Genomic DNA, 25,506 nt, shown 5'->3' with positions numbered 1-25,506 from the left:
ACGTTCGACTCGAACATCGGGTGTTTGCCTGTTCGCCGAACAACGAACAATAAGCGATGTTCCCGGCAAATTTAAAAGCCACCGGAGCACCGTTAAAGTCTATGGGACACTAACATGAAAAATAAAAAGTGCGGGGGTGGAGCTTGCCGCGGACAGAGATGGACGCTCAATAGAGGAGCTCCACAGCACTCTGGGCACATAGCAGGCTGCAAACCGACTGGAGACCGAGCCACTGTACCCACCGGAGCTGGTCATTCGTCTGAACGTGACACAGCGGAATAAAGAGCACCGGAGGCCGCAGAGGCTCACTGCATACTTCCAGCCTAAGCAAGATGCCGGCGGCGGACCAGCGTGAGGTATGTCCAGCACACCACAGCAGGGATCTGCTAAAAGCAATCCAATGAAAAAGAATGCACCACCAAAAAGCCCACAGTCTCCCCTTCACACCCCTACATCAGGGAGCCCAGAGAAGGCAAGATTAAGGTTGGATGCAACGGATTCTAGCCATGAGCTGAGCCGGGGCCTAGATTCAGGAGAGGATACTAGAGACCTCCCTGACTCGATCAACCTCTTTCCCACAACTAATCAGCCAGTCCTAGACACAACATTGAAGGACATGCTAGTTTCACTCAGAAGCTCATTGCATGCTGACATGCTGTCTTGTGTACACAAGTTTGGAGTGGAACTGAGGGAAACCTCATCCAGAGTAGATCACATAGAAACCAAGATGGAGGAATTTGCGACCACCATCAATTACCTTTTGGATGCCCATGAGAATACTGAGGATGAGATGGATGCGATCAAAGCTAAATTGGCTGATATTGAGGATCGCTCAAGAAGAAATAACTTAAAAATTAGGGGAGTACCCGAATCGGTCCAACAATCTGAACTGCGCACATATGCAGCTCAACTTTTCCAGTCCATACTACCTGACCTAACAGACCTGGACATTACAGTGGATAGGATATAGCGCTTACCTAAGCCATCACACCTGCCGGATAATATACCCAGGGATGTTATACTCCATCTTCATTTCTTCCACGTGAAGGAACGCCTGATGACGGCCTCACGTAATAAAGATCCCTTACCTCCACAATATAAGGATCTACAATTTTTTGCTGACCTATCCCAATTTACCCTACAGAAATGCAGGAACCTGAATACCATCTCCAAAGCATTGCGAAACCATAAGATCGCCTAAAAATGGGGGTTTCCTACAAAATTGATAATTACCAAGGAGGGTAAGGATCACGTTGTAGACACTCCCGCTAAAGGGATGCAACTGCTCAAAATGTGGCACATTATAACGGAAAGTCCACCACAGGCTAGCAGGGCATGGAGTCCTGACCACACTGTGGTGGAATGGAATCTGGTTACTTCAGAAAACGCCCACAAACATACCTGATTTAGATGCAGCCAATTAAGGAATTAATCTACTGTTCACTGAGTAGGAGAATACTGCTAAGCTGAACTGCCTTTTATTTATACCCCCAATGCATACATGAGTGGCTGTATGTCACACCCTGGTCGCACTGACCTCTTCATGTTCTTGTTTCTCCTATGTTTTCTTATGTTTTTGTCTTCATGGTTAACCACTGTTTATGTCCACAGTTACATACGTCACCAACTACTTACTTGGAAATTCATATCAAAGTTCTTCCTCGGCTACGAACACTGGGTCTCCAGCACTTATCATCAATGGGACTGGTACACCATGATCTCCACCTCATGTAAGTGTTTTCAGCACATACTACACAACATCCTCCAGCTTAATTATACAAAATGACCATTACTTTTCTAATAATCAATGCTAGAGGGCTCAATCACCCTGCAAAGCGCAGGACTATGTGGAGGGAGGCAGCACAACATCAAAGTGACATCCTTTGTGTCCAAGAAACGCACTTTAAACTACAGGCTCAACCTCCATGTTCGAATCCTAAATTCCTGCACGTATTTTTTGCAAGTTCAGACGCAAAGAAGAAAGGAGTTCTAACTGCAATAAAAGACACAGTAGCCTATCACCTCCATAAGAAACTGCAGGATCCACATATATTAGTATGTGACCTCAATTCTACTACCTATACGGTGATAAATGTTTATGCCCCAAATAACCACCAGACTTGTTTCTTTAATAGGCTTATGAAGAAAGTTTCCCAAATACAAGGGGGTCACTTGATCCTATGTGGGGATTTTTAAATTCAATATTTCTTTGTTAATATTTTCAACAAAGTGAACAAGAGATACATTTGGTACAACATGTCAGATGTTCTGACTGGAGCAATCGAGATCAAAGCTGAGGAAGTAGGGTTAAGCAACGCATAAACAGTCTTAGAAATTGGACTAGACAGCGGTGAATCATGAATATTGTAACAAATAAAATAATAGTTAGTTATTTGTTACTTTGTATAGGTGTCTGAGCACTTTAAGTTTGCAGCTTTTATTATTTGGTTTCCTCCCAGTCACAATTGGATATTTCTCACAGGGTTGTAGTTTTATAGTAATAATTTAGTTTCACTTAAATCCATCTCAGCGCTTTAGTATTTTTTTAAATTTGAATCATGTATAATATTTCAACATATTAACTCCAGACGGGAGGGGGAGACAGGTGGGGGAGGATTAAGGGTGAGGGGGCACCAGCTAGGTAGACAACATTCTACATCTTAGTATGGGGGTGGATAGGGGAGTAAAGAGGAGATGTAAAAATGGGAGGAAGTCGTGATACAATGAGAACATTAGGTGGTTACAGAACACTTTGGATGTGCGAGCCAGGCTGACCAATTTTACAAAAACTTTTCCATACTTAAATTTTTTCTATCAACTAGTTTCTCCATTTCACATTGTAGATTCAAATCTGCAGTTGTATTGGCAATGGACAGGGAATCTGAAGTTTTCCAGAGTTTGGTGATGTTCAGTTTTGCTGCAAGTAGTAGATGAACTATCACTACTCGTGACCTGGGGGGGAATGTTTCTATTCCAAGGTGTAGTAATGCTAGTGAGGGGTTAGGGACTGTTGTAACCTGAGATATGGTGGAGATTATTGCAAATATTTGTTTCCAGAATGAGCTTAAGGATCTGCAAAACCATAGGATGTGTGCTATAGTACCAGCACTTCCACAAGACCTCCAACATGTAGAGGGATGTCCTGGGAAGAATTTGGAGAGACAGTAGGGTGTAAGATACCACCTGTGTATTGTTTTTTGGTATGATTCCCAGTGGTTAGAGCAATGGGAGGCTGTGAAGGTGTGCTTAAAGGCCCATGTCCACATGTCAGGGATGACAGTAATATTTCGTTTTTCTGTCCATCTAGAGACAGATGGTATTTGGGAGAAGGGTCGGTTGTTAAGTGCAGAGTACATTGTGGAGATTCCATGTTTAGGGTATGTTATGTATGTGTAAAAGTTGTGGATTGGTTCAGGTATTTTGGCCTCAGTGGGGATTTTAGAGGTTCGAAGAAAGTGAGAGATCCTCATGTAAGTAAAGGCTCCTGTGTGAGGGAGGTTGTATTCTGCTTTTAGGTTCGTGAAAGTTTTTAGAGTGTCTTTTTTTGTAGAGGTCTGAGATACTATTGATCTTGTGTTGTTGCCAGGTTTGTAGGTTAAGGTTTGGCAATTGCGTCATTAGCATTCTGAGAGAGATTGGAATTGTGTGGGACGGGTGAGCTATGGACGTTGTCTGAGTGATTCTCTTCCAGACTGTTAGTGAGGCCGTGATTGTCGGGGGTTTAGTCATTGTGCTAGGATGAAACCCCGCAGACGTGATCAGGAGTATTTCACGCAGAGTATTCGGTTTGAAGGAAGATGCTTTCATGATTGACCAGGACTTATTGGGATTTGGGTGCCACCAGTAGTAAAGCTGGTCCAGGATGGAGGCATAGTAGTAGGTTTGTATGTGAGGGAGGCTTACCCCTCCCTTTTTGTGATGTCTGGTTAGAATGTAGGGAGTGCATCTGGGTGGTTTAGTTTCCCATATATATGAGAAGGAGTGGGGTACAGGGAAGATTGCTGTGCAGAATAGGTAAAGTAGCTTGGAGAGGATTAGCATTTTAAAGGAGGCAATCCTTCCTAGTTTTGATAGGCCTGTTGTTGGATTAGTAGTTGGGGAAGCAGTTTTTGGAAGGCACGGTAATTGAGATCATAGAGGCTAGGTAGTGTGGGGGCTAATTTTTTCCCTAGGTATTGAATAAATTGTCTCCTCCATGAATAAGGAAGAGTTCCTTCCAGGAGAGACTGCTGTCTTTGTGTAAGATTAAACGGGAGGATTAGGGACTTAGAGTTAATTTTATAAAAGGAGGCAGAGCTAAATTGAGTAATGATGTCTTCGATCACAGGCATGGAGTGGACTGGGTTTGTGATCAAAAGTATGACATCACCGGAGAAGAGGCTTATTTTATGTTCCATGTCATTGTGCATGATGCCTGAAATGCGCTTGTCCTCTCTAATCTTTCCTGCTAGGGGTTCCATAAGTAGGGCAAAAATGAAAGGGGAGAGCGGGCAGCCTTGGCGAGTGCCATTAGATATCCCGAATGGTTTAGACAGGGTTCCGTCTGTTAACACTTTAGCTCAAGGGTTTGCATAAAGTGAGAGTATGGCAGTTTGAAACCAGCCTGTGATTCCAAATTTGGATAGTACTGCCTTCAGGAATCCCCAGTGCACCCTTTCAAATGCCTTCTCTGCGTCTAAAGATAGCAGCAGAGAAGGCGTTCATGCTTGGGTGATCTGATGGATCAAATTAATGACCCTTATAGTTGCATCCGGGGCTTGTCTGTCTGGCATAAAGCCAACTTGGTCTGGGTGCACTAGAGAAGGAAGACACCTCAGCAATCTAGATGCAATGACTTTGGCAAATATTTTGATGTCCGTGTTGAGGAGTGAGATAGGTCTGTAATTGATCATAGAGTTAGGGTCTTTATCTGGTTTGGGAATGGTGGTGATAATTGAACGCAGCATGTCAATTGGTAAAGAACCAGAGGTGGCAGCAGAGTTGAAGAGGTCTGTGAGGTGGGGGGTGAGGAGTTTGACAAAAGTTTTGTAGAATTCGTTAGAGTAGCCATCTTCCCCAGGTGATTTGTGGAGAGGGAGAGTATTAATGGCTTTTAGGACTTCTTTTTTTTGTGAATGGGTGGGAAAGCTCCTCTGATTGGGTAGGGGTTATAGTCGGGAGATCAATAGGGGATAGAAAGTTTTGTATGCTGTGGTCTGTTGGTTGAAGAGTAGTTATGTCATTTGAAAGGTTATAGAGAGAGGAGTAATAGGCGCTGAAGGCGTTAGCTATATCCTGTGGGTTTGTTAGGAGTTGCTTGGTGGTAGGATGGTGGAGGGAAGCTATTTTGCTTTTACCGCATTGAGCTTTGACCTGTCCGGCAAGTAAGGCTTCAGCTTTATTACCTAAGGCATAATAGTTGGCTTTAGTAAATTTAAGGTTGTTTTAAAATTTAAAGAGTAAGAGTGAGCGTAGTTTTTGTCGCTGATCTAAGAGCTAATTGGCTAATTTATGGGAGGGAGTCAATTTGTTTTGGTGTTTTAATTGTGCAATTTGTCGAAAGGACCTTGTCAAGTTGCTTGGACCTTAACATTTCTGTGAAGTTTAATTAGAATGCCACGCATCTAGGCTTTATATGCCGACCAAAGTATAAACCTATTAGTTGGTTGGTTGTTTTTTTTAAAATAAGAGTGATGCTCAGTGGTGAGTTTTTGAACATTGCTGGGATCGGAGATGAGTGAAGTGTCAAGTCGCCATATTCGGGTTGTTCTAGGTCTACAGTTACCCACAGTAAGGGAGATACGTGCATGGTCCGACCATGTGATGGATCCATTCTCTGACTTCGTTACGTCTTGCAGGGTGAGCTTGTCAACAAGAAAGAAGTCAATACGGGAGTATGAGAGTTGAGAGGAGGAGAAATAGGAATAGTCCCGTTCATTGCTGTGTTGGCATCTCCACGGATCATAGATATCGTTTGCTCGGAGAAAAGGGTTTAGAACAGTTCGATGGTGTCTAGTTGTGGACGTAGTATCCAATTTTGGGACTCCAATGATGTTGAAGTCACTGCCAATAAGAAGCCTCCCCTTTCGAAGTCGTGCCACTTTCTTGTATAGTTGTTTATGGAAGTGCAGTTGTTTGTTTGGCCCATATATGTTAATCAGAGTGTAGGTTATTGTCACAGATGAGAATTAGGAAACGGCCGTTGGGGTCTGCGACGGATTGATGTAACTTAAATTGTAGTGTGCTCCGTATGGCAGTGAGGACTCCACTTTTCTTCTTCTGGGCTGAAGCCAAAAAAACTTGGTCGTAATTTTTCAGGGTGAATCTGGGAGTTTTATCATAAGCAAAATGGGTTTCCTGCACTAGGAGGATATCAGCTTTTTGGCTATTGGCTTCTCTGAGAAGTGCTGATCTTTTCTGCGGAGAGTTTAAGCCCCTGGCATTAATAGAAACAATTTTGAATGCCATTCTGGGGGAGTAGAGGCAATGCGGATTGTCCCCAGATGTAGGTGGCGATCGGTAGATGTAGGGCGATTTGCTAGTCCGGCTCTGTGTGGTGTGGACAACGTGGGTTGTTGCTTATCCAGTGGAGTAGAGATCCGGGTATAGCTTGGTGGAAAGGTGGGTGGTGATTGGCTGGTGCAGGGTTCGGGTGAAGGGTCTCTGTTTAAAAAGGGAGAGCCCAGTAACAAGAGGGATTTGGACTTAATGTGCAGAAACAACTGCAAACAGTGGGTGGGGGAGAGAGATCTGTTGTTCACAACGTTGGGACAGGGATCACTGAACAGGCAGGCAGGTACTGGGTAAAGGCGCTGCAGTTTCCCAGCCATTTGGAGGGTGCAGAGAAGGGTATAGGTTGCAGCTTTCAGGCATCTGGAGGGTCTACACTTGTCTCCATGCATGATAGGAATTGGTCAGTAGGGCACGGTATTTCCTCAGGGATGATGTACCAGTTTCTCAGGAGTGTAAGTCCCATAGAGAGGGTGCGCACTACATGAGTTTTGTTTTGGTGCGTGATGAGTAGTTTAGTGGGGAAGCCCCATTTATATGGGATCTTATGATTCTGAAGTGCTTTAGTTATAGTTGCCAACTGTCTGCGATTTTCCATTGTTGCTTTGGATAAATCAGCATATAGAGCGATGTTGATGAAACGATCAGGGAGTCTCGCTGCTCGTTTAGCTGCGTACATGACTTTTGACTTTTATTGTGAAAAAGTGGATGCGGGCCAAAACATCCCTGGGTGTGGAAGTAGGGAGGTGAGGTGGCTTGGGGCGTCTGTGTGCCCTGTCAATTTCCATGTCACGGGTTGTCAGGTCAGGTAAAAGGGCACGCATCAGGGACTGCAGGAATTGTGCTAGATCCGATTGTTGGATCAACTCTGGGATATTAGGGAATTTAATATTGTTTCATCTGGAACGGTCTTCCAGGTCTGCAAGCTTCAGATTAATTAATTGGAGTTCATCGTCATGGTCAGCAAAGCCATCCACTAGCTCATTATGTGCAGACAATAAGTCCCCCATTTTAGCTTCCATTTGTGTAATGGTCAGATCATGCTTATTGTTTGCCTCAGTGAGAGCAGCATGCTCTTCATTGTGTTTTCAGACAGTGGCTGATCTGAGGCAGGAAAGGCATCCAGCACTGATGATTGCTGTGGTGGGAGGAGAGAGAACAGGCAGGGAGCTACCACAGGCTGGATCTGCTGTGGCTCTTCCATTCTGAGCCTAGTTTTAGCAGGGCTGGATGTTGTGGGTGAGTTGGGAGGAGAGCACTCACCCTGGGGATCAGAAGACCGGTGGTGTCCCGGAGATATGCCCCGTACACACGGTCGGACTTTGTTCGGACATTCCGACAACAAAATCCTAGGATTTTTTCTGACGGATGTTGGCTCAAACTTGTTTTGCGTACACATGGTCGCACAAAGTTGTCGTAATTTCCGATCGCCAACAACGCGGTGACGTCAAGCACGTACGACGAGACTAGAAAAGGCCAGTTTAGAACCAAGCGCAGCACCTTTTGGGCTCCTTTTGCTAATCTCGTGTTAGTAAAAGTTTGGTGAGAGACGATTCGTGCTTTTTCAGACTCATGGCTTTCAGATCGTTTTCTGCTCTTCAGTTTGTGCTTGTGGGTTTGTATTTGCTCTTCAGTGCGTGCAAGCAAGTTCCGCGTGACTTTAAGTAGTCATTGTGTTCTTGCTCGTTCGTTACTGTTTTTCAGGTTGCTCTTCACAGGCCTTGCTGTTCTTCAGTGCATTCTGTTACTTTGTTCTGAGCAGCCGACCGTTTTCTAGCCATGTTGTGTATACGTACTCCTCGTAGAGTTCGTGCTGTGCGGGGGCTTGGTGTTGGGGTCCTGACCTTGACATAAGTCCAGTCCATGAACAGGGTGGGGAGGAGTTCATGGACCAAGAATTGGTTGCTTCAGCGTGACCAGTTCTCTCATATGCCTTTGCTCCGTGAGATCCGTGAGAATAATCCTGATGATTTCAGGAACTTTCTCAGGATGACGGACCCCGTATTTCACCGTCTGCTGGCTTCGCTGACCCCTTATATTAGCAGGCAGGATACCTGCATTAGGCAAGCCATCACTCCGGAGCAGAGGCTGGTCGCTACCCTGTGGTACTTGGCGACGGGGAGAAGTCTGCAGGACTTGAAGTTCTCGACAGGCATCTCCCCCCAGGCTCTGGGGATCATAATCCCAGAGACCTGTTCTGCCATCATACAGGTCCTGCAGAAGGAGTATATGAAGGTAAGATTTTTATCCTTTAATCTCACATTTTTTTGTATTAAATGATCGATAATATATTGTATTTCTTTCCTCATTCCCTAATTACCATGATTGGAATATGTTGTGAATGTCCCCTTTGTCCTCATACATGTTGGATTTTTCTGTAATTAATTTTTTAATCCTTCATACAGATTGGCCTTCAATAACCTCCCCAGCATGTTCTCCTGCCCCTTTATTCACCTCATGTAGTCACTTAACAATGTATTTTATCAGATCCATAGTAGTGCTGTACCCCAAACACCCCCTAAAATGTTTAGAAATGTGATTTGTGCTTTAAATTCAGGCAGAGTGGCAGAGACTTTTTTTTTGTGGTGTCCCCAAATCATTTTTATTAACCCTCCCTCCCCCCAACTGCTAAGTCAGCTGATCCCAATTCTCTATCTATCTTCAATCATCTATCTGCTGACTTTGCCAAACCCATACACACTATACCCATCTCTTTTGTGCTCAGATTTATGGATGAATTACCCAAAGCATGTAGTGCAAGGGCCTGCCTGTATACTTTCAAATGGTACTGTTTAAAGTTTTTATATCCTATTATTATCTTGACAGGTAATAGCAGAATGTCCAAATGTCCTCAAATGTGTACCGTGTGTATTTATATCTTTGTATTATGACACTTCTTACCTGTCCAGTGGGCTGCCAATAGTGTAACTAAGGAGGGGCTGTTCCAAGTAATACTCTGTATTTAGGCATTCATCTCTCAATGAAGTGGAGAGGGTTACCTGTCCAAGATTTCCCCACCCCCCATAATGTTAGAAATGGCCCATGAGAGGGGGGGAGGGGGAATATGATAGGTGTACCTTCTACTTTGGTGTTGTTAAATTCCCCTTAATAAATGCTATCTGGAGGTTGGCCAAGAATGTTTGTGTCTAATCTGCTTGCCATGTTTATGTGCAAAAATATTAATTTATTTTTGTTTTCCTTAACAGTTTCCTTCCACGCCACAGGAATGGCAGACTGTGGCCTCCCACTTTGCCGAGCGGTGGGACTTTCCTAACTGTGGAGGGGCAATTGATGGGAAACACGTCCACATCATCCCACCACCCAACTCGGGGTCATACTATTTCAACTATAAGGGGTTCAATAGTATTGTGATGTTGGCGGTGGTGTCGGCTAATTACGACTTCTTGTATGTGGACGTGGGGAAGAATGGCCAGATGTCTGATGGTGGAGTCATCGCCCAGACGGAGTTCTACAGGCATCTCCAGAATGGCAGCTTGGACTTGCCACCTCCAGAGGACAATATGGAAGGACTCCCATTCGTCTTTGTTGCTGATGAAGCGTTTGCGCTGGGGGACCATCTTATGCGGCCATTCCCTATGAGGACCCTCACCCCGGAATAGAGGGTTTTTAATTACCGGCTGGCCAGAGCCAGAAGAGTGGTGGAGAACACATTTGGAATCCTGGCCAGCCGGTTCCGCCTATTTCTGACACCCATCCATATGGCGGAGTATAAACTTAATCATATAATCCTGGTGTGCTGTATTCTCCATAACATTTTACGCAAACATTCGGCCAACTATGCTGGCTCAGTTGGGCCTGAGGCCAGAATGATACATGAAACAACACTGATGGCGCTTGAAAGTGGCCGTCCTGGCTTGCCCTCCCTGAGTGCCCGTGATGTCCGGTTACGATACCTAGAGTTCTTTGCGGGTAGGGGGGCCATCAATATGCCAGCAAATTTGTGAAGCTTTTATCAAATAAAAAAACAAAAAAAAGAAAATCTTTGTGGACATTTACTGCTTGTGTTTGTTTTAGCTGACCCCGACAGAAATGTGTTGAGTCCAGAAAATGGCGTGATTGTGTAACCTTATACAAAGCACTGTTGGGTGTTATTTACTAAAGGCAAAGACACTTTGCACTACAAGTGCACTGAAACTGCACTTGTAGTGCAAAGAGGATTTGCCCTTAGGAAATAACCCCCATTTTCACGGAAAACACCAATTACATGACCAACAAAGTGTTTTAGCGTTGACAAAATAATCCACACATTCTTGCTTAACAATCTCTTTAATACCTGCACAATCACATGTGCATTTAGAAAAGGTTTTTCTAACAAACCAACATGTTTGTTGTATAACAATTTTTGGGGTAGCATTATAAAACAGATAAATGTCCATTTAAGATAAAACAGGCATGTGTAAAAACAACAAGAAAGACACAAATCTTGAACTTACAAAGTTCACATTTGGTAGAACTTAAAGGCAATATCAGACATGAGTATTTAGGAAGTGTGTTTGATATTGCGTTCAGATGGGGTGAAGTCACCCCAGGAAAAGCCAAATTTGGAAGATGCACACAAATTTCCCAATGTCAACATGTGCTAGCTGCCATCACTGGGGATCAAGGGACGTGTTTTGGGGGAGAAACCCCTTCCTCTCAGCTACTTTATTATTGAGGAAGGGGTTGCACCCCCAAAACGCGTCCATTGATCTCCCGTGATGGCAGATTGCACATGTTGGCACACTGTGTGCATCCTCCAAATTTGGCTTTTCTACAAATCTTTAAAACATTTTGAACATTGGAGCACACAAAAAAAACAAAGTGTTTTGGAGGGATTTTAAACTCGCCCCAAAACATCAATGATGTTTTTATTTTTTAGAATAACATCACTGATGTTTTTCTTGAGGTTTTCCAATTGTAAATTACACCCCATGATCTCCCCGATCAGGATCTGGGCACTTTCTGATGTGAAAGGATGTGGATCCACAACATCACGATCACCAGAGAGAAACCCAAAAAAAAGGTATCAAAAATATGCCGGCATCCATCTCTTACCTGAGCCCGTGGTCGCAGACACTCACCTGTTGTGGTGACTAGTTCCACCACGTCTTCTTCCTCCTGCACTTCTTGGGTTGGGGGTATTTCCCCTTCTTCCAGAGGTGGGGGGTCTGTGGTCTCCTCAGATGAGGGGTTTCCTCCAAGTCTTTTCTCCCCTATGTAAAACAAAAATGCTATACTTAGCACACAGTGATTTGATGGCAGAACTATAAATAGGAAACATTGCTTGGAAGTGGGGTACAATTGTCTATTTTAGCAGAGTTCCAAAACGTAGCATTTTCAGTGTCCTTTGTCAAGCTGCAATACTTTACCTGTTTGGTACAAGCTTCACAGATGTAGCCCCCCCCTATAGTATACACTGGAGCACCTGTGTGGCCCCCTAATAAAAATGGTGTTCTTGTGTCCCACACTATTGCTCCAGTGTCCAGATGTGAAAACAGCTGCTGAGTGTCCTCTCCTTACACAGAATCTAGTTGGCATTTCATTCTAATAACAAAGCCATCTACACCACCAAAATAGTTTCTCACAAGTAGGGCGTAAAAATTGTGGCCAAATGCATATGGCCTAAACAATGGTGTTTTATAGGCCGAAAGAAAAATGTTTGATACGAATGAATAATGTACCCATGAACATGAAATTTGCCATTTAAAAATGTACACTTGTAAGAAAAGCACATGGAGCAGCACGAACGTAAGAAACATAAAGAATAGGAACACAGGACAACTACTTACTTTTTTGCAGCACTCTCCGGATCTTTCTGTACTGCTCATGTTCTTGTAATTTCAGGTCCGACCACCGTTTCCTGAGCTGATCTTTCGATTGTCGTACCCCGAAATGCCGGTGCAGACTCTTGACCACTTTCGCAATTATCTTGGCCTTTCTGACATTGGGGTTGGGGTAAGGTCCATACTTTCCATCATAGTCGGCCTTCTTCAGGATGTCCACCATCTCCAACATCTTCCCAAAGGACATATTTGAGGCCTTAAATCTCCTTCTGGATCGTAACGTTTCAGGCTCCGGGCTTTCCTCCTCCTCCTCCTCGTTGCTATAATTAGCACGCACCTGCTGTGTATCCGCCATGTGCTCTTCCCACCACTGCACAGAACGAAAAGGGGCGGGGAATAGACTAGAAAGAACGTCAGGGGCGGGCGGAGTTACACGCATGCGCAGTGTGTATAAAGCGTAACACGCGTGCGTAGTACGTACGATCTGTGTGCGGAGGAAGGAGTATCGGAGGCGCCGATCGTGAGAACGAAGGTAAGATCTAAACTTGGGCCTATACTGCTTCTAGATTGAGGCCTATATTGTAACAAGATTAGGAGAGTTTTGCCTGACATTAGGGTTTGTCTTGTGTTGTGTCTTGCAGAGAAAATGGATGGCTTCAATGACCACAATTTCCTCCCCCTGTTCATAGACAAATACAGGGAGCTGCCCTGTCTGTGGCAGGTGAGACATCCTCATTATAATTATAAACAAAAGAGGCAGGCAGCGCTGGAGAAACTGCTGGAGTTGGTGAAGCCGGTGGTCCCCACAGCAACCATCCCCTATTTAAAAAACAAAATTGGTGGCCTGAGGAGCACTTATCTTAGGGAGCGCAAGAAGTTCACAGATTCCCAGAGGTCCGGAGCTGCAGCAGATGACATTTATGTCCCCAGGCTGTGGTACAATGAGAGACTGCGATTTCTGTCAGACCAGACTGAAGTCAGGGAATCCCTCTCCACTCTTCCTACCACTCTTCCTTCCACCCCAGCTGAGGCTTCTGATGTCCAACCTGGGCCTTCCAGCCAGGAAGAAGTGGAGGAGCCCAGGTGGAGTCAGGTATAGCATTTCTCTACAGATTTCTGGGCAATAAAGAAATGATGTTTCCTAGATGTTATTATTGATCACTAATTGCTGATTGAAAAAAGTGTTTTACATATCAATAGACAGTAGTGGGCAAAAATAATTGGGACAAGAATGAAAAATCCTGGGCTTAGAAGGATAGTCTGTTATATTTGATAACATTCAATTTGCAACAGTCAGGAGGTGAAAATGGTGTGATTGATGAATAAAAAACTAAAACTATGTCCCTTTTTCATACACAGGAAGACCTCAGCCAGGAGGAGGTTGTGGAATGTGGCAGTCAGGAGGAGGCTGGGATTAGTGGCAGCCAGGAGGAGGCGGGGCTAAGTGTCAGCCAAGAGAAGCCTGGGACCAGTCGCAGCCTGACCGAATCGCAGGTTCCTCCCCTCCGCCTTCCATATAAAAGAGAGAGGAAGGCGACTCCCATGCAGGATTCAGCGCTCAGGCTCATTCAGGAGGCTTCTGCGTCCCTCCGAGCCTTACCCACTCCTGAAGAGGGCTTTGCCTGCATGGCTGCCACCAAACTGCAGGGCATGCAGGAGGGTAAACACCTCCTGTGTGAGCAACTTATTTATAAAGTCCTAACTAAGGGGGTGAGTGGGGATCTAACACCCAAGACCGACGTGATTGAGTTGGACCATCCTCCTCCTCCTCTTCCTCTTGCTGCCACAACTCCTCCACCAGAGCCACCGCGTGGAAGGAAGCGTGGAAGGAAGATCACAGAGTGATGACCCTGGGTTCAGTCTGGTCTGACAAAAGATGCAGTCTCTCATATGACCACAGCCTGGGAACACAGATGTCATCTGCTGCTTTCCGGATCTCTGGGACTTCTGGACCAGACTGCACTCCCTTAGATAAGGACTCCTCAGGCCACCAATTTTGCATGAAAATAATTGATGTCTGCCCTGGGGGTCCAAGGCTTCGCCAATTTCTGCAGTTTCTCCAGCGTTGCCTCCCTCTTTGTTTAGTTGTGAGCCCTTAATAAAAGTTTTATTTTGGAAAATTATACTCTCCTATGTGTGTTTTCATCCAAAAAGGACAGTTTGTTGGTGACGATTCAGGTACATTTCTAACATAAAAAGTGAAATTAACAAGGGACAAGGGACAACAACACAGATTAAATAGAACAACATATCAATGGTGTTGTGGTAACTTGACACAAAAAACACACACAAACATTTTCAGGAGTACAAATAAAAATCACAAAAACAAAAAAATAATCCTTGAAAAAAATACAAACCAAAAAAAAAATAATCGGCCTTAAAAACAAAACAAAAAAAAACAACACCAAGATATCGATGTTAGATGTGACAAATCAAAATATATTGAGGGAATCCCGATAAATAGTAAAGAAATACGTTTGTGAGAAGTCTGTGTGAATATGAGCAGCAAAAATACTTAATTCTTGTCACATTATAAAGAAGAAGAGAGTGTGCTGTATTAAACCATTTTTAACATTGCAGCGTGACGAAAGTGCTGTATCCATTGCAAACGCTAATTTTACCAGACCGAGCTGTTCCGTGTCGGAATTTCTTCTGAGCATGCGTGGCACTTTGTGCGTCAGAACAGGCCACACACGGTTGGAATTGACGCAATCGGATTTTGTTGTCGGAAAATTTTATATTCTGCTCTCAAACTTTGTGTGTCGGAAAATCCGATGGAAAATGTCCGATGGAGCCCACACACGGTTGGAATTTCTGACAACACGCTCCGATCGGACATTTTCCATCGGAAAATCCGACCGTGTGTACGGGGCAATAGTGTGAGGCTCTGTCTGTGATGTGAGGAGGAGAGCCGCGCCGTCATTTCATGGCCACTTCCGGCGCCATCTTGGCCGCTCGCCAGGCCTGGCGAGGCATAGTAATCAGTGAGTTTCCTGGGAACTTTGATGCCTTCCTCCTTTTCAGCATGGCCGCCCGCTGTGCTGGAGTGTTCGGACAGCTAATGGGGTAGTTTTCCCTTCTCTGGAGCCGTTACTAACGTTGCTTTGGTCAGTGTAACTGCGGAGCTGTGAGACTAAGCAGCCATCTGCACGAGCCGTCAAGCACTATGTTGGGATTTTAATCTCCCCCCTGACCCCAAGTCAGACTCTACCTCGCTATCCACCAGGAGGACTCAGGCTCTTCAACCTCTCCTATGTCGCTACAATCTCTACGATGCGTGGAGATGCCTCCACGCTACAGAGAGAGACTACTCTTTCTTTTCCACCAGCCACAAAATACACACGAGACTTGATCTTTTCCTCACAGACAAATGGTTGTTAACCAAAATCAAGACATCTATGATCAATGATATAACCTGGTCGGTTCATGCCTCGGTGTCGTTGCAGGTAGAGGACACATCCAAAGTTCACCCCACCTTCATTTGGTGGTCCAACCCACTGCTATTCCAGAATGATCGCTCCAAATTGACATTGCAGAAAGAATTGCTAGAATTTTTTGATCATAATGTGAATTCAGTCGCTGATCCCTTTGTAACATGGAACGCTCACAAGGCATTTATGCGAGGTCTTCTTATTAAAGCGGGAGCGAGGGCCAAGAGGATGCGGGGGCAGCGTATAATGGATATCTCTAACCAAATTCAAACATTAGAAGCCCAAAACAAAGCAAGCATATCCCCAGCACTACCTGTAAAGCTAACCAAATTAAGATATGACCTCAGATTGATACTGCTGGAGGACTTTGAAAAGTCCTCGAGGAGGCTGAAAATGTCATATTATGCGAATGGTAACAAAGCAGCTGCTTGCTGCTCGCCTGAGGGGGCACAGACACAAAACTAAACTTCCCTATATCATTCATTCAGACAGCCAATCTAAATTATATCATCCCCAGGATATAGCAGACGCCTTATAGTTCACTCTACAACCTAAAAAAGGATCCGAACACGATCCAACCCTCTTCTCACACAATCTCTGAATTTCTTGACAATATCTAACTAACACAACTTTCGGAAAAACAAAATGCTGAATTAAATTCCCCATTCACAATACAAGAAATTGCCCAACGATTGACTCACTGCCTAGTAATAAATCACCTGGGCCAGATGGCTTCACAGGAGAATATTTCAAAACCTTTAAAGAAATATTGGTACCTAACCTAGCAGAGATATTCAACCGAGCTGCCTCCGCCTCCTCTTTTCCATTTGAAATGCACAAGGCAATGATTGTGGCACTACCGAAGCCGGGGAAGGAACCCAACATCCCACTAAATTTTCACCCCATTTCATTGCTCAACAATGACTTAAAGATTTATGCTAAATTAATAGCTGGTAGACTAGTGGATCTCCTTTCCTTATTAATCCATCCGGACCAATCCGGATTCACTAAAGGTCGCCAAACGGCGGACGCTATTAGACGTCTGATCAATGTCATCCACCTGGGCAATAAGACTGGAACGCCTTCTCTGCTTCTAGCTTTGGATGCAGTGAAGGCGTTCGATAGGATCCACTGGGAGTATCTGGAGCAGGACCTCCTTGGGGTTTGGATTTTGGGGCCAGTTGCTCCGAGCCATCATGGCATTATACACAACCCCGTCAGCCCAGGTTTACGTATCAGGTATGCTGTCCACTCCATTTCACATAACAAATAGCACCCGCCAGGGGTGTCCACTGTCCCCACTAATCTTTAATTTGCTAATGGAACCCTTAGCAATGTATATACACTAAAATCCCCAAATTACTGTGTTCTCTTCGGGTGGCAGGATGCATACCATCAGTTTATTTGCGGATGATGTCATCCTGATGCTTACCGATGTTGCGACATCCTTGGCTTCGGTTCACCAAGCTTTACAATTATTTAATGCTATATCATACTATAAGGTCAATGAGGCTAAGTCGTATCTCCTGGGGATAGGTTTAACTAACACACTGACACAATACATTAGGAATAACTTTCCTTACATGTGGAGGGAACAAAGCATAGTTTTGGTTAGGGAAAAATACACTCCCTTTTTACACTCCCTAAGCTCTAAACTGGACAAACTATGGAAGTTTGAGCTTTCCTGGCCAGGTAGGCTAGCTGCATTCAAAATGCAGGTTCTCCCACAATTCTTATATTTATTTAGGACTCTACCTATACCAGTACCCAACTCCTTTTTCCAGCAGGCACAATCGGAGATAGATAGGTTTTTATGGAGGGGTAAAAAAGCACGATGCGCCTTTAGCAAGCTTATCAAACTCAAACGTAGGTGGTGTGGGACATACTATGATAAAAGACTACCATGCAGCAACCATACTAGCCCAAGTAAAAGTTTGGTTTCCCACTCATAATAACACACTTTGGGTGGAACTTGAAAGAGGCCAAGTTAAAGGAGGAAACCTATATAATTACCTAATCACTAGCCCTTTCCACCTATCTAACTTACCAACAATGACACCTACCATACAAGCATCTGTTAAAGCTTGGCAATATCTCCTTAAGTCTATAACCACTGATGATACCTACACCCCCTCTTAAATTCCCAATAACTGCTTTGGCTCTCCTGATACCCGACTTGACACTACATAATTGGTGTATCACCAAGGATATCTTCTTGGAGGATCTATTCGTAGGCCCAGCGCTGAAAACATTTAGAACACTACAGCTTGAATACTCTATTCCACCATCAGATTTCTATAAATACATCCAAATATCCCATTTACTTAAAAAAGGCAACAAACTATCCATCCAGAAAGGAAAGAGATTTCCGCGCTCACAGACCAAGGCTTGCAGCCTCCCCTTACTCACCCCCAAAGGGATGAGGTAGGTAAGAGAAGTATATGTGAATAGGGGCAAGTGGTGCTACCTATGTTGGATACGTAACAGTTGTGTGTTAGCTGTATAGCTATATATTAACTGTGTCCTCTCATAAATGTGGGCTAAAAAATGCACTTGTTTAGAAATAAGTATTATAAAGTGTATGTGTGCCCAATGGGATTAATATCCCGTGCCAGAAGGTGCAAACAAATATTATACAGGTATAGCAAAAAAATCATCAGTGGTGGTGACACTAATTCTAAATAATAGGTGTAGCAGTACACACCCCCTTACTGATGTATAAGGGGTTAACCATATAATAACCAAATCGTCCTTCCAGCTGTTGCACTAGCTGGTAATGAGTCTATGATCAGTCCACAGCCAGTGCCATATACTGGTTGAATATTACCACTATATCTCCACTGTGCACAAATAACATGTTATGCTGGTGAAACAATCACAGCCCCCTTCTTTACCATAAAAAACAGGCAATATTAATTGGGACCAAGTGTAAAATGTGACAAAAAATATATATGACAAAAATGAAGAAATGAAAAAATTCCAATGTGCCAAATATATAACAAATGTGACAAAAATATAAAAAATAATAAAAATCAGTATTGTGAAAGTCCTAGCTTGAAGACAATTCATTCAAAAGTTCCTGCGTGAGGTGACTTTGACAACGTCGATGATGAAACGCGTAAGGCGGAGCTACGTACCTACGTCATACGCGGAAGTCGGAGAGAGTGTGGAACGCAGCTGAGGCGCACGCCGCTCAGCTGTTAGCTTACATCCACAAGCTCCTCTCCGGGCTTGATCTCCCTTACGCAGTGTGATACTTTCACTCCCTTGCAGGAGTGTTAATCGGTTTTTAAACTTTTTAATTTGTATTTACTTTTGTATATTGGTCGTTGTACCTAGCACACTTTTAATAAATATACTACGGTATCACACTATGGGAACCCTGTTTTCTTTCATATGAGGATAAAGCGTAACCCTGAAGGATATTTACACCTGGAGCGGAAGCCCCCTAGGGACAACCCCATTGGATTCCAAGACAACATCGAGGATATTAGATGCCTATTACCCCTGCAGGGGTGCAGGGAGCCGGTGAGTGGGGACCCTTGAGGGGGAGCATCTAAGTCACTGGATATCAATTGCTGCCATCACTAAAGTCACCTCACGCAGGAACTTTTGAATGAATTGTCTTCAAGCTAGGACTTTCACAATACTGATTTTTATTATTTTTTATATTTTTGTCACATTTGTTATATATTTGGCACATTGGAATTTTTTCATTTCTTCATTTTTGTCATATATATTTTTTGTCACATTTTACACTTGGTCCCAATTAATATTGCCTGTTTTTTATGGTAAAGAAGGGGGCTGTGATTGTTTCACCAGCATAACATGTTATTTGTGCACAGTGGAGATATAGTGGTAATATTCAACCAGTATATGGCACTGGCTGTGGACTGATCATAGACTCATTACCAGCTAGTGCAACAGCTGGAAGGACGATTTGGTTATTATATGGTTAACCCCTTATACATCAGTAAGGGGGTGTGTACTGCTACACCTATTATTTAGAATTAGTGTCACCACCACTGATGATTTTTTTGCTATACCTGTATAATATTTGTTTGCATCTTCTGGCACGGGATATTAATCCCATTGGGCACATATACACTTTATAATACTTATTTCTAAACAAGTGCATTTTTTAGCCCACATTTATGAGAGGACACAGTTAATATATATCTATACAGCTAACACACAACTGTTACGTATCCAACATAGGTAGCGCCACTTGCCCCTATTCACATATACTTCTCTAAACTATCCATCCACCTACCCTGGCAATTTGCAATATACTATACAACCAAAAACTCGAAACTCAAAGGCATGTCATTATTATATAGACACCTACAGGACAAACAATTGTTTAGCAAAACTACTAACATAAAAGCCTGGGAAAGGGACTTTTAAAAAAACTACACAGAGGACAAGTGGAAAAAAGCCTTGAGTGTAACATACACGTCTACCAGAAGTGCCAACCTGTGGGAATTACACCAAAAAATTTTAATGAGATGGTACCTTACCCCTTATCATATCTCAAAATTTGCGCCTGGAGCATCTCCAGATTTTCAGACAATAGAGCAGAGCACAGGTATGAAAATTACACCCTCTCCGGGTATGGCACTTCTATCACTAGATATAGACTCATTTCCCGTCCAAATGAGAACATTAGTGTCCCATTTTTTTTTTCACACTCCTTGCAGTCAGGCTCACTATAGTACGTCACTGGAAAGACATCAACCCACCTACTGTTGTAGAAACCCTACAGATAACAAACACACATAGTGCTTATGAGATCAAATTCATGCATAGGTAATCAACAAAAGATCTCTAAACTATGCAGTCCTTGGCAGACATGGTACCCACAACACTTAGGTCCTTGAGCACCTGGGAAGAAAACCTAAATACTTAAATAATACACAACACAATACTGTATTTAAAGTGGTGACTTAACTTATATGGATCCTCCTAAAATGATTGGTCATACTTTTTATTGTCTGTTTCTAGTTAATATCTCGTTTTCTGTTTCTCTTTTTCTGTTATTTTTTATATCCCAGTTGGATATTTACGTTTGCTCAGATGTAGAGGTAATTAGACCTCCATCATTATTAAGATATAGTCTGCTAGAACTTACGGTCTGTAGTCAAACTTAGCAATTGAGCTCAAACATAATGTTTATGAGGTGCATGGGTGGGTTGCGATGCCTCCTCCCTTATAGGCACAGTTTGATCCCAAAAAGGGGGCCTGGGATGGGACGGAGCCTCTCACCTAGCACTTACTGTACAACACCACTTATATGGTCTATAAGCATCTGTTACTCTACACATGTGCCTTATGGTATGACAACATCTGTTGAATGTACTTTTCTATTATTGTTCATGTAAAAACCTTCAATAAAGATATATTAAAACCGAAAAATCAAAAGTGCTCATTTTAGAGGCTTATATGCAAGTTATTGTCATAAAAAGTGTTTGGGGACCTGGGTCCTGCCCCAGGGGACATGTATCAATGCAAAACATTTTTTAAAAATTGACTTTTTTTGGGAGCAGTGATTTTTTTAATGCTTAAAGTGAAACAATAAACATGAATTATTCCTTTAAATATCATGCCTGGGGGGTAACTATAGTATGCCTGTAAAGTGGCAGTTTTTTCCCGTGTTTAGAACAGTACCACAGCAAAATGATATTTCTAAAGGAAAAATTGTCATTTAAAACTGATCGCCGCGGCTGTAATGAATTGTTAGGTCTTGGCAATATAGATAAAACTCACTGAAAAAAAGAGCATGGGTTCCCCCCCAGTCCATTACCAGGCCCTTTGGGTCTGGTATGAATATTAAGGGGAGCCCCGAACCAAAATAAAAAAAATGGTGCAGGGGTCCCCCCCAAAATCCATACCAGACCCATACAGATTTGCGTATCTGCAAATAAAGGAAAATAAAAAAATTCTTATCGTGGTTGCGATCAAATATTTAGAGCTGCGATCAAAAGAGTGTAGTTTCACCTTCTGACCCGGAAATCCAACTATTTAAAAACCAAGGAAAAAAACAGAGTACGCCCCCCCAGTGCATGCCAGGCCCTTCGGATCTTTAAGGGGAACCCTTCAGGTCTGGTATGGATTTTAAGGGGAACCACGCACCAAAATTAAAAAAAAAATGGCATGGGGGTTCCCCCCAAAATCCATACCAGACCCTTACCTGAGCAAGCAGCCATGGCAGGCCAGGAAAGGGGGGGACGAGCCCCCCTCCTTAACCATACCAGGCCACATGCCCTCAACATGGGGAGGGTGCTTTGTGGTTTCCCCAAAACACCTTTCCCCATGTTGATGGGGACAAGGGCCTCATCCCCACAATCCTTGCTCGGTGGTTGTGGTGATCTGTGGGTGGGGGGCTTATCAGAATCTGGAAGCTCCCTTTAACAAGGGGGCATCCAGATCCCAGGCCCCCCCATGTGAATGGGTATCGGGTACATTGTACCCCTACCAATTCACCAAAAAAAGCAATGAAATGTGACAAAAGACAATAGCCAGTTTTTGACAATTCCTTTATTAAAAATGTCTCCTTCTTTTCCCTGCTTCATCCTCTGGTCTTCCTCCGGTCTTCTCCATCTTCCTCCGGCTTCTTCTTCCCCCAGCTTCATCCTCTGGTCTTTCTCCTCTGCAGCTCCTGCCACTGACCTGCTGAACATGAAAACAACAAACCTCCTCCGACCCTGCGGCCAGCCGATCTGTCCGCTAGCATAGTGCACATTTCATATATAACTATGGGGCATGGCCACCAGATGACTTCATCCAGAGACCCCACCCCCTTGTTATATCACTGACCCATCTGACCCCCGGGCGGTGAAGTCACTAGGGGCGGGGTCTTAGAGTAATGTCATCCGCCCCATCGCAGCATCAGAGGAGGGTAATTTTTTGAATGTTCAGCGGGAGCGGCGGTACAGTAATAAACATGGGAAACATGCGCTACTTTACAGGCATACTAAGGCATGCTATTTAAAGGAATTTTTTATTTTTATTGTTTCACTTTAAGCATTGTTAAAATCACTGCTCCTGAAAAAAATGGCCTTTTTTAAAACATTTTTTTCCAATTGATACATGGCCCTGGTGCAGGACCCAGGTCCCCATACACTTTTTATGGCAAAGAACTTGCATATAAGCCTTCAGTGAGAACTTTGGATTTTGCAGGTTCAAGCCCCATTGACTTGCACTATGTGATCTGACAGGCATGTTCGCCGGCAATAGCGTTGCTTTCCATTTGCATTTGCACCCAGTTTCTGAGAGTTGAAGTTTTAATTGGCCTTAATTGGGCACTACTTTCCAGGACTGCAGGATCATTTATTGGCACTATAGAAAATGACCCCCAGTGTGAATGTTTCAGAGCTTAATGGTTAGGTAATATTAGGAAATAGTTGACTATAGCAGGAAGCCATAATTTTTACCCAGTTGTTGAATTAATGAAGAAGACAAGGTGACGATGGATCCAAACAAAGCAATAAATAGTGCCCTGAAGAAACGGACAGGCCATACCTAGACTGTCGCCTTATATAAAATAAGTTAAACAGCAAAATTTGCTTATTTAGGGTCCTTTCACACTGAGGCGGTTTGCAGTCGTTATTGCGCTAATAATAGTGCCTGCAAACAGACCCGAAAGTGCCGCTGCTTTGATTCCAGTGTGAAAGCCCCAAGGGCTTTCACACTGGAGCGGTGCGCTAGCAGGACGGTAAAAAAAGTCCTGCTAGCAGCATCTTCGGAGCGGTGAAGGAGCGGAGTGTATACCACTCCTTTACCGCTCCTGCCCATTGAAATCAATGGAACGGCGCGGCTATACTGCCGGCAAAGCGCCTCTGCCTCTTTAACCCTTTCTCGGCCGCTAGCGGGGGGTAAAACCGCCCCGCTAGTAGCTGAATACTGACGGTAAAGCGCCGCTTACAATAGCCGCGCTTTACGGCCAACGCCGCTCCCGCCCCAGTGTGAAAGGGCCCTTAGTTAGGCCCCCAACCTCTATGCCAAAACTCTGCATTAAAGTTAAAAAAAAGTAGAAAAACATTAATGAAGTAACTGTGCTAACCTTACCCCAGTATACATTTGTAGAAGTGTGATGTCACATCCTTCAGACAATATCCTTGGAAAGATGAGGACACAAAATCTCAAGAGGGTGGAACATGGGGTAAGGTAAGTATTACTAAGTATATATTTTTTTAAACTTTAAAGTGGAGCTCCACCCAAAAGGGGAAGCGCCGCTTGTTTGCACCCTTCCACTGCCATATTTGCCACTTCTATTGGAGGGGAGTGGGTACCTGATTTTACCAGGTACACGCTCCCAATTATGGGTAAGATTGGCGCTCTGCAATCTACAACATTTCAGGCTCCCCCTCTTTCCCCCGCTGCCTTCTGGGAGACACACAGGTCCCAGAAGACAGCTGGACCATTCAGAAAGCGCAGCCTGCATGTGCAGTAGGAAACAGGCTGTAAAGCTGCAAGGCTTCACTTCCTGTTTCCCTTACTACAGATGCCGATGCCTGCACTTGAAGCCGATTCATGAATCAGCTAGTTGTGCTGACATTGCGGGATCCCTGGACAGATAAGTGTCCTTATATTAAAAGTCAGCAGCTACAGTATTTGTAGTATTTTTTATTTTTTTATTTTTTTACAGGCTGGAACTCCTCTTTAACCACTTAAGGACAGAGCCTCATTTTGAGATTTGGTGTTTACTGGTTTAAAACAGCTTTTTTTGCTAGAAAATTACAGGATTTATATAGCGCCAACAGTTTGCGCAGTGCTTTACAACATGAGGGCATACAGTACACTTACAATACAAATCCATACAGGAGGGATCAGAGGGCCCTGCTCGTTGGAGCTTACAATCTAGAAGGGAGGGTCAAGTGGAAACAAAAGGTAATAACTGTGGGGGATGAGCTGATGGAAAAAATTATGTGGGTAGGATAGGCTTCTCTGAAGAGAAGGGTTTTCAGGAATCGTCTAAAAGCTAATAAAGTAGGAGATAAGTGGACAGATTGGGGTAGGGCATTCCATAGGATTGGAGAGGCTTTGGAAAAGTCCTTGAGGCGAGCATGGGAGGAGGTGACGAGGGAGCTAGAGAGCAGGAGGTCTTGAGAGGAACGAAGAGAATGAGTAGGTTGGTATTTAGAGACTAAGCTAGTCATGTAGCTGGGGGTGAAATTGTGGATGGCTTTTTACGTAGTTGTTAGAATTTTGAATTTAATTCTTTGGCCAAGCGGAAGCCAGTGGAGGGATTGACAGAGAGGAGTGGCAGACACAGAGCGATTGGTAAGGTGGATGAGTCTGGCAGCTGCATTCATGATAGATTGAAGAGGTGATAGACTATGTAGAGGCAAGCCAATGAGAAGGGAGTTGCAGTAGTCGAGACGAAAGATGACAAGCGAGTGAATTAAGAGCTTTGTTGTGTCAGTTGATAGTAAATTAGTGATACGTGAGGAGATAGAGGGAGTGAGCTGAGGGGTAGAGAAATAGATTTGGGTGTCGTCAGCGTAGAGGTGGTATTGAAAGCCATGGGAGGCTATCAGTTGACCCAGGGCGACGGTGTAGATTGAAAATAGGAGAGGTCCAAGAACAGAACCCTGGGGGACCCCAACAGAAAAAGGAAGAGGAGAGGAAGAAGTAGAGTTATAAGAAACGCTAAAGGTGCGGTTGGATAAGTAGGAAGAGAACCAGCGAAGTGTACAGTCACGGAGACCAAAGGCGTGTAGTTTTTTGAGGAGGAGGGGGTGGTCAGCCGTATCGAAGGCAGCAGAGAGGTCCAGGAGTAGGAGTACAGAATAGTGTCGATT

The sequence above is a fragment of the Aquarana catesbeiana genome, linkage group LG02, assembly GCF_042186555.1.
Source record: "Aquarana catesbeiana isolate 2022-GZ linkage group LG02, ASM4218655v1, whole genome shotgun sequence".
NCBI lineage: Eukaryota > Metazoa > Chordata > Amphibia > Anura > Ranidae > Aquarana > Aquarana catesbeiana.
This window is presented reverse-complemented; position numbering follows the sequence as displayed.